The sequence below is a fragment of the Notothenia rossii genome (assembly GCF_949606895.1).
Source record: "Notothenia rossii genome assembly, chromosome: 8".
Classification (NCBI taxonomy): Eukaryota; Metazoa; Chordata; class Actinopteri; order Perciformes; family Nototheniidae; genus Notothenia; species Notothenia rossii.
In genome coordinates, this window is record NC_136906.1 from 24044337 (window position 1) to 24054462 (window position 10126).

Below are 10126 nucleotides of genomic sequence, written 5' to 3' on the forward strand. Positions count from 1 at the left end.
AACACAATGTGCAGTTAATGAGCTGCTAAATCAAGGTGCCGTTTTCTAATGGTTTTTTTACATGCTTTCTAGGAAATAATATCATCCAAACCAAGGTCTATCTTTGTTTTGCACGGTCTGAATAAAATGTGCAGGGCGGCAGGTTTAGACCTGCGTTTGCCTTATCTGCTAGTTCCAGCCCTTTGCCTGAATGTTGAGTTACTGTCAATAACATCTCCTTTTCATGTCTGTTGTCCTGAGGCGCAACTCTGACATTGATGTCCATGTCCTTCACCACAAAGAACTCTTCACAAGTCCGGACACGGCAAAAACATTTTCTGAAATGCTGAAAATTAAAGATTCAAGGCAGTACATTTGGACAAATATAATGCTTTCAATGCTATTATGTTCCCAATATTAGGTCATATGTGGCAGACTTCACAAAATAAAGCTAAAAGGTTAACATGGTGTACATTAGACGTTCTAAAATAATACAAAATGTATATCTATAATGTAAAATGTCCTAAAACTACTGTATATGAGTTTTTCTATATAGTTAAAACAAAAACCATAAAGTATTTGCAGCATCCAATCCTCACTTTGTACCTCTTACAGAGAGAAAATTACACATTCTTCCTTTCCTTTGTGTTCCCTCTGTGTCTTATTCCATGACCTTACCCTTTTCACTACTGAGGAAAACAAGCCTTTAAAAAGCAGCTGAGTGGCACATGGGACTCGTGAGACTAAGGTGGTGCAACAGCTCTCGTAAAATGGCACACACTACTTGAAGCAAAAGGTAGTTGTTGGAATTTGAACGGTTGTGGAGGGCTGTGGAGCTTTAACTGAAACATGAGTTACTGTCTGTCGTACCATGTTTCAAAGCTCTGACTGTAAGTTTGTTAACAATACAACAACAAAAACATACGACTGATGCAACATGCAGTTCGACAGGCCCCAATCACTGTTCTGCAATAGGACAGATCAGTGTGAGAACAGAAACTTATTTGAATTTTTTTTTCTTGTCCAATAAATTGCACTTTTTTCATCACAATGGGAGGTACCTCCAAGAATCAGTCATACAGGAAAGATAAAAAATGATGATTACACGGTAGGACATTTTTTGAACCTTTAGAAGCAGGAAATATATTTACATAATATAAAGATGATATGGTCAATTCCCCAAATGGACTCAAACTGGAGATGCCATTTTGACATGCAGGATGTGTTTAGATACACATTTGTATTCTCCATAGTAGTTCAAAAGAAATGTGATCGCGTGCCGACATGCCTCTAAACTCAAATTCAGTAAAAATTGGTTTTATCAGCCAAACTCCATCTCAAAAATGCTTAATGCTTCAATTCAAGACCACATATAGAGCCGTGGAGAACTCTAATGAGCGCTGCCTTTTCCATTTAGAAAGGTTGGTCACATTTCCAAAACCGCTGCCCCCACTGAGGATATCTGTCTCTCTCCTCCAGCAATGTATCGAATAGGGCAGCCTCGTCTTCTCCACTCCTCGCCGTCATGAGAAGCTGTAATTCTCTCTCAGTATCCCCGGCACGATCTCTCCCTCACTCTCTCTCCTCCACAAAGAGCCAAGCTAAGGCAACTTGCATACAAAATAGCTGACTCAATCATCCAGCTGCATAATCAAGATAAGGGAGACGGGGACAGGGAAAGGGGGATACGGAGGCTAATGCGAGAGGCAGCTTTAGCAACAGCAGCAAAACTAAGATGTTTTGAAACAGTCATAACTCTACACAATAAAAGTTGGAGGAAGTGGTGATTCACATAGAGGCTAAGCCAAGCCTGATCTTCAGTATGAAATGACTGGAACAACGGGCAACCACTAACACAATGCCCAGAGTTCAGCAGCATAAAACTGATCGTCTAAGCTTTATTTCATAAATGCTTTCCTGGCTTTAAATGTCACGACGACGGTAACATATTATTTAGCCAGAACAGAGATCATACAGCACTCCTATGTCCATAATGCAGCTGAGTGGAAAGCCAGAGAATTGTTCCTATAGGCATGTCATTTATTTGGCAAGTGTAGGTTATTAAACTTGGCATTGTTTCAGACTACAGATCCCCCCCCCCCCCCCCCCCCCCCTATACCACCAGCACCTCCCCATCTTAGAGATGATTCAGGCAGACTTCTTTTAGCTGGCAAAAAATCTTTGGAAATTCTGAACTGAATATAAAAAGGGAGAAGAATCCATACGAAGCCTATCACATAAGCAATTCAAATAAATCAACATGTACAGTATGGCTATAGTATGCATTTCCAAGACAGATGGCACAGGCGCAGCGAAATCCTCAGCTAATCTGAGTGAGACTGCTCAGGACTACTGTACAGCAAAGACTGTGTAAAGACAACACAATAGGGTCAAGGCCATGCACTGCCCTGAACGTTGACTATGTTTGAATTCATACTGTTGCCTTGGTTTTTTTTATGAACTCTTCCAAACTGAATAGGCTCCATTCTGTGGCAGAGAAGTGTTTTTCCTTTTAGTTATTTAATTAATAATAGTACAAAGTGAAGGCTAACCTTCACAACAACACGAGTTCTTCCTCAGGAGTGAATAGATATCCGTTTATTTGTGCGAATCTCTGGAATAAAGTTGAGTAAAGCGGCAGGGAGCTGTCCTTCGTGCTGAAGCGACCTCTCGCGCGGGCGGTGTTAGTGGAGGTTTACAGTTGCAAAGTACCTACTACTTTCCCTGGAGCCGTATCAGGTTGAAGCTAACGTTCGTGTCTTAATATTCAGGAGCATGTAGTTACATGAGAATAACAAAACTTAATAACACATAATAATTTGCATTAAAAAGCGGAAGAAAGTGCACCCCATGTCCCGCAAATATCTCGCAGTGACAAATGCAAATTGCACAGACTTCTTCGTGATAGAGCAAGTTTAGATATGCATTCTGTACTGGGCGTATGTTATAATTAATAGAAAAGTTATGTTTCTTTTCTCGACACATCTGCACAAATACTATTCAATTTAAAACATCAATGTTCTTAACCGTATTTCATTTCAACCTCCAAATATTTACCGCGTGTGCAAATGCCATAAAGTACAGGATGTTGTCCTTAAAGTCTGCGATATTGAAGTGTAAAATCTAGCAACACTGAGACAGCTTACCTGCTTGACGATCGCGGAACGAGAGCTTCTTCCCGATACCAAGCTGGTAACTGTATGTCACCACGAACACAAGAGATTTTCAAAGAGACAGGAGATATTTCTGTTAGATAATTCAAAAAATAAAATTCAAAAAAGAATCCCAGTTCTCTGTTTAGGGGGGTTGAAGACGCACAGAACAGCAGCTGACTGCGTCAAGGGAGAGTCTCAAAGATCCATTTAGCGGTGAGTGATTTAATTCTGGGCTGAGCTCCTCTCACCGCTCGCCTTTATTTATGCTGAACAGACACGGAGTCCTGCCTGGCTTTTTCTATTACACCGAGAGCTGACACCGGCGTTTAAGCGGCAATCAAAGGAGGCGGGTAGGTAGGCAGATATCACTGTGTCAGTTGGGGAAACAGCGAGGAATAAGTGCTAGAGGAATGCGTGTCCTCCAGTCTAGGCGAGGCAAAGTTTAAATCTTATAATAAGATTGTTTTTCACCCCGAGGCTATAAATGGTGGCGGGATCATCACGGATGCCGGGAGGGTTATGGAAACTCCTCCGGTTGTGAAGTGAAAACGTCTGATAGCTCGTGTATTATAAAAAAAAAACTGAAAGGGTTCAACTTAATGAATACATACGGAGTGAAAAGTAACAGTTACGTCACGTGAGTTTCAGGATTCAACAGCCAATCTAAGATCAAACTTTTCCTCATATTTTTCCTGGGCTGCACCTCCGCACTGGAAACAGTTTTGAATTGCTCATTTTCAGGTTGGAGGCTTGTTTAATTTGGTATTGCATTAAAGGAGATAATTTTCTCCATGCCAAGGTCCATTGGTCCTACCACCAGGGGGCCACTTAACCAAAAGAGGTGCTTAATATTTCAATGTAATAGTATTTTGTCTATGGGATCCCTGAGATTCCTGATAGCAAGAAATATTTACTTTGTCTGAAACATGGGTTCTTTCTATTATCCTCAATATCACTTATTTAATGTTGTGTTATATTCTCGCATCCATCTAAATCAGGGGTGGGGAACCTCCGGCACCCGGGCCGTATACGGCCCGCGAGACCATTTGGCACGGCCCTCGAGGTGATTTATAAACACACGCAAAAAAGAAAAAAATTAGAGAAATCTAGACCGCAAAAAAATGAAACAAGCGAGTGCCTGTTTTTCCTGGCCAAGGTCAGGGTCCTTGAACACAACACGTGCCTAACGTGTCATCACGTGGTAATTATGTCTCGTCTGACAGAGGTGTAGTGCTGACGGAGAGCACCAGAACACCGCTCCGGCACTTCCAAAAATGGCAATAGCCTACCCATAAGGAGCCGTACACATGCCGCAGTTGTTGCGTGGCTGTGTCTTTAGTTGAAAGCCCAGTGGCGATCTGTTCATCTGTCATACTGATCATACAGTCTATAACTTAGTTGTTATTAGCATCTGGTTAGCTAGCTATGCTAACGAATATAAGAAGCTTTTTCTACAACCATCGAGGTAAAGGCACACCTTTATATGATCATTATATTTATTATAAAAAAATAAGATAATAAAGTAAACTGTTATAAAATACTATATGACAGTAAAATAAAGTTGTTATTAATAAACAAGAATACAGTTTGAAAGGTGATTTGTAAAACATCCATAAAGAAAAATAAAACGGCTTACAGTTCTGTTTCATATGAGTGTTGGGAGATGTATCCATAGATCTCCTAATGTTGCTCTCAAAGTGCACCAGATTGATGCTTTTACAGTAACTTCAACATAAAAAAAAAAATCTTCCCGGGGGAGCATGCCCCCCGGACCCCCGTAGAGGAGGTTAGGTCCTCCCCCACTTAAATCATGTCCACATGGATAGGAAACTAAATACATTTGCTCACATCTTGTGTCCATATATTTCTGTTTTGGTGGTCAGGTCATGACCATGGACGTGCATGAATGCGCGAGTCATGGTAAGACATCTGGATTAAGAGGTTGCTTTTTCTTTGAACAGCATGAAAGAAAGGCGAAATGAATGTGCTGTGATTTTAGTTTTTTTAAGCAGAGGTCAATAATTTGTACGGCCCTCGGAGGATGTTGAAAAAATTGAAATGGCCCTTGAGAGGGAAAAGTTTCCCCACCCCTGATCTAAATGAATAGGCTTGCCTGTGTGTTTGATAACAGCAAAGGCACACCGATGTAAATGGAAACTATTAAGCAGTTTTCCCAGAAAAGTCAAAACTGCTTCGTTTGTGATGGCAGTGGTCTGTACATTTCAGGATTAAATGGAACAGGGCGGGGGCTATTGAAGTAGACCATACTTCACTAAAGAGGTCAAGCCTGGGTCCCGGTGATAGTAAATCAATACACATCAATGATAAATTATTGAAAACAAGAACCTGCAGAATACAAATGAACCATCACCCATGCATTGTGATAAGGCATGGTGCCTGGACCGAAAAATGGGGTGAAATGAACATGTTTAGGTATTTGTATATATTTAATCTACCTTTGGCTCACATATTAACAAGTCCAAATGATGAAATACTGTATGGACAAATAGAGCCTACATGAATAATGCCAGTGCAAAAAATATGACATTTCCCTGCTAACAAATAGCAGGAGTCCGTGCCTGAAGGGTTATAGCCACATTGCCTGTCCCTGTGTGAATGCAGTCCAAGATTTAATTTATGGAGAGTGCAACCTGATGTCCTCTGTAATGACGTAGTCTAGGGGATGACCCGAGCACGTCGGGGAGAGACAGTCAGGCTGCAGATGCTCTTCTCAGAGAGGGAGCAAGTGGCTGAGCGAGGACTTGGCAGAGACGCTGCACTGTCTTGTCTCATTGCAGCAGTCACGTCGGAGCTGTGAAATGTGGATGTCGACAGCCGAGCCCAGGAAGTCGTGGCAGCTGCAGCTCTGAGAATGAAAGGCACACTGTATCACGCTTCTTAATGTCCTCACGACCCCAGGGCAGGCTGATACATGACCCCATATAGACACTGTAGCCTTTTGGCCCTGTGCTGCCACTGCACACCACCCTGACCACATAAAACAAATAAAGGTTTCAAGACATCAAGCCGAAACCTGGCAGATAAGCGCATGTCTCAGCCAAAGGTCTTGTTTTTCTTTTGAGCAGGTAAGCTACATGTATTCCTTCAAATGCCAATGTTTCTGCTTCAGTCCTAACATGCAACATATTTCTTAGGATAAATGCCAAGTGGCTCGGACTCAGACTGTTTTGTATTGCCTCTTTGTTTCCCTTTTTCAGACACAACATAAAGACTGTGCACCTTTCAGACTGCAGCAGATGGGGTGTTCTTGATGGGCTTTCCTAATGAACCTTCTCAGCTGAATTTACCTTGGAGGCATGATCGCTTAAACATCATTCAGGTATAAGCTCTGATTCCTATTGGATAGGACTGTCTCTCTTATCAACTAATGATTTATAATACACAGTGGAGGCTAAGTATATACATATCCATATGGCTCCTTGACACCCTGTGGCTGGGTTTGTCATACAATATTTGTGGTTCTTCAGAGAATAAGGTTTCCACAGTATTTAGATATAAAGCGATACATATTCCAATGGATATGGTTGCATATGGGTGTCTCAACTGCATTTGAGTTAAACTGATGCTTTGTTTAAGCTTGAAGCTGCACATTATCTTCAACTTAATTGTCCTTTTTAAAACCAGCAAGCACAACAATGAATCATGAATCATAGCCTTAAACATGCTTTGGCATTTCAACATATTATGAGCAATAATACAAATGCTATATGCACTTTAGGTTTCTTACACATTTTCATTGTTCACATTTAATTAAGTTCAATGTGTAGCTATTACATTTTTGCTGAAACTCAACTGCACACGACATTTGAACTTAAGATTTAGTTTTATTCAATACAGAAAAAGAAGAAGGATCGCTAAGGAGCAAAGAACTTGAACAACCACAACCCTGCTCCTAAGTATTTCAAAGTAATGTATTTGACATGCTCCTTAATTAAGGCTTTTTATCTAAAATACAGAATTAGGAGAGGTAAAAATGGTAGCAAAACTTTTTTTGATATCAGGCGATTTGACATGTTTCGCATTGAATAGGGTGGTACATGCGTCATGTAAATGTTGAGCAAATGGATACAAAGAAAAGGATTACAATGTCACTAAATGAAGTCTAGGCAGAAGAAAAGGAGGCAGATTGGTGGAATGTATTATTCAAATCCTTCATTTACTGGCTAAGCCAATTTGGTGCTGAGGCAAGTAACAGGGATGGCAATAATTCAGGGGAGGAGGCTGTGACTGCTGGTTGATATAATGGAATGTCTGCTGTCAGAGGAGTGCAGGAGATCCATCTAACTGGCTGAGCAGTGGGCCGACATATACAGCTGCTTCACCGATGATAATGTTGTGTGGGAGAAATAGGAGGCTGCACTCCAAGGTGCTTTTTGACGTTTAACAGCACTACTTACATATCTTCTTATTGTCCTCACAGCAACATACAAACACAGCAGACAGATGGAATGTTGCACCTTGCAAAGGTATGAAGTGATTAGACATGCAATGGTAATAATGTCTTCGCCATGTCAATTGAACAGCTTACCGGAGGCCAAAATTGGTAGCCATGTACCTATAATCTACATAGATAAATTGTATTTTAACTATTTTCTTGAAATGGTACAAAGGCATACTTGTATTCAAATATTGATATGAATATTAACAGTGTGGAAGGAAGTATTCTGAACCTCTATTTAAAGGTGGGGTAGGTAATTTTGGAGAAACCAGCTGGAGTGTGCTAGAATTTGAAAATAGAGAACAGGAGAAAATCTGCCACTTCCTTACAGAGCCCCTCCTCCAACACACACGAACGCGCACATGACCAATGAGGGCACGAGATAAGTTTGTGCACAGATGGAAGGCTGACAGGCAGGTAGGCCACCCAGTTATTTTAGCCGGGCCGGCTGAAATGATTGGTCGTGCTTTTTACAGTTCTACGGCTTCCACAGATGATATTTTTTTATGGATTTTTTTGTCAAAGCACTTCAGATATTCATTGCTATCGGGATGTTTAGAAAATTCCATGGAATATAACAACAAGTGTATCTCAAGCTGGTTTCTCAAACTTACCTACCCCACCTTTAAAGGGGCCCTACTGTTATTTTTTGGGGGGGGTTTCCCTTTCCAGTTAGTGTGTTATATAGGTTGTTGTGCATGTAAATGGTCTCCAACACACTCAAACGACTCGATTGTAGTCTTTTGTTTACTTCCATAACATAGTGACATCACTATGTTACACTCTCACTTCTTTTGGCTAGCGCTCCAATACATTATATGTGATGGGCCAAGGGGTGGGAACTCTCTAATGGCGCATTTCCACCGCAGGACTCGCTCGACTTAGTACGGTTTTGTTAGGCCTTGTTAGGCCCGGCTCACTTTAATGCTGCGCTTCCATTACAGTTTAGGAACTGGGGTAGTATCTATAGTAACGCAGTGTAGGCGGAGCCGTGACGTCATCTTCAATGAGCACCCCAGAAAAACAACATCAGCCGTTAGCTGTTAGCACTCAGAGCTCACAGCTCACAGCTCACAGCTCCTCATATCTGTTCAGAAACTAGACAAAAGTTAAACAAGTACAAACCACAGACTGTCTGTGTCATGGCGAATACAGTCGCTGGTTTATTTATGTCTGTATAGGCCGTTGTTGTGAGTGTGGACGGTCGGAGCATATACAACGTTAGCTTAGCCAATCTCCATTCAGAAAACACGCATTTTAAAAGGTGTTTCGCCTGCCGTCTGTCTGCAGACTTGTCAAAGCATTAATTCATGGTTTTTACTAACCGGTATCAGTATGTTGTTACTTCGGCATCATTTTGAAATGTGTATTACAATTAAATCACGGTCAAATATGTTAATCTTGTTGTAGTTGTAGCCCCCTTGCCAGCGATTCTCTCTAGTTTAGCAAACTCAGCCCGACTCAGCCTGGTTGTTGGCCCCGATAGAACCACGATTTTGTCGGGCCAGAAAAAAGGTGAAAAAGCAGCCCCGGGCCGGGAATTGGCATAGTGGAAACGCAACCAAAAACGGGCCCGGCACGACACGGCACTCTTAAACCGTGCTCCGCAATTGACCAATCACAAAAGAGCCGGCCAGCTAACCAAGCAGAACAGACTGGGCTCTGGTTTCAGACAGGGGGTGAAAAGAGGTGCTAAATAAATAATAAATAATGTACATTTCAAACATGAAAGCATGTCAACACGTCTCAGTGGAAACGCCAAATACACATTTGAACCTGAAAATGACAGTAATAGAGCCCATTTAAGTATAACAAGCAATACCTCACTGTTAAACTCCTGCTATAAGTAAATGTCCTTAAGTTTTAATAGTTCTCAATTGGAAATTTGAGGCAGAGCGATTGCATAAATATTGTTAAGCAATGCTCAGAATAATCAATTGAGAAACTTTAAGTAAAAGCCTATTATTACAAAAACGTTAAAAGTACTCGAGGGAGAGAAATGGTCCCTGTGAGTGTATATAACATTCCTAATGACATGCTTCATACTCAAATATGCATAGGGGAGTAAATGTACACTTAAATTCCATCATTGAATATTAACAAGGCAATATACAATGTATTTGCATTTAATGGCTTCATCTAAAATTCTATTGAGCAATAACAAGCAGTGACAGAAAGACGGACGCGAACGATAAAAGGATAGAGAACAATCTGTATGAAGGGACGAGTTTAACCTGCGCAGCACCAACCAAAGAATTGCAATGAGCAAACTAACTCTGAAGAACAATTTGCATAAACACTAGGTAGAGCGCTGAGTGGGATTAGGTTACGACACAGTTCCCAAGCCATGAACCTTTGTGGGAGTACCATTTGCATTCGTTTAAATATTTAGTCCGCACTGATGATAATTTATCTCACAGTTTATAAGTTTAAATGTGCATGTAGAAGTGACATGGGCTGTCACTGGGAGGATCATTGTTTTACTACACAGTTGGGTTAGAAACTTATTTTGTTCTTCTGAAATATCAATCAC

The 10126-nt window shown here is 41.1% G+C and overlaps 1 protein-coding gene across 1 annotated transcript in view; it reads right to left on the minus strand.

The window, feature by feature from the left end:
* Nucleotides 1–3740, minus strand: part of elfn1a (extracellular leucine-rich repeat and fibronectin type III domain containing 1a) — an 81596-nt gene extending 77856 nt beyond the window's left edge. The window contains exon 1 of the mRNA XM_079644138.1: nucleotides 3126–3740. The gene's annotated coding sequence lies outside the window, so the exon portion shown is untranslated. The remainder of the gene's footprint in view (nucleotides 1–3125) is intronic.
* Between the last annotated feature and the right edge of the window lie 6386 nt (nucleotides 3741–10126).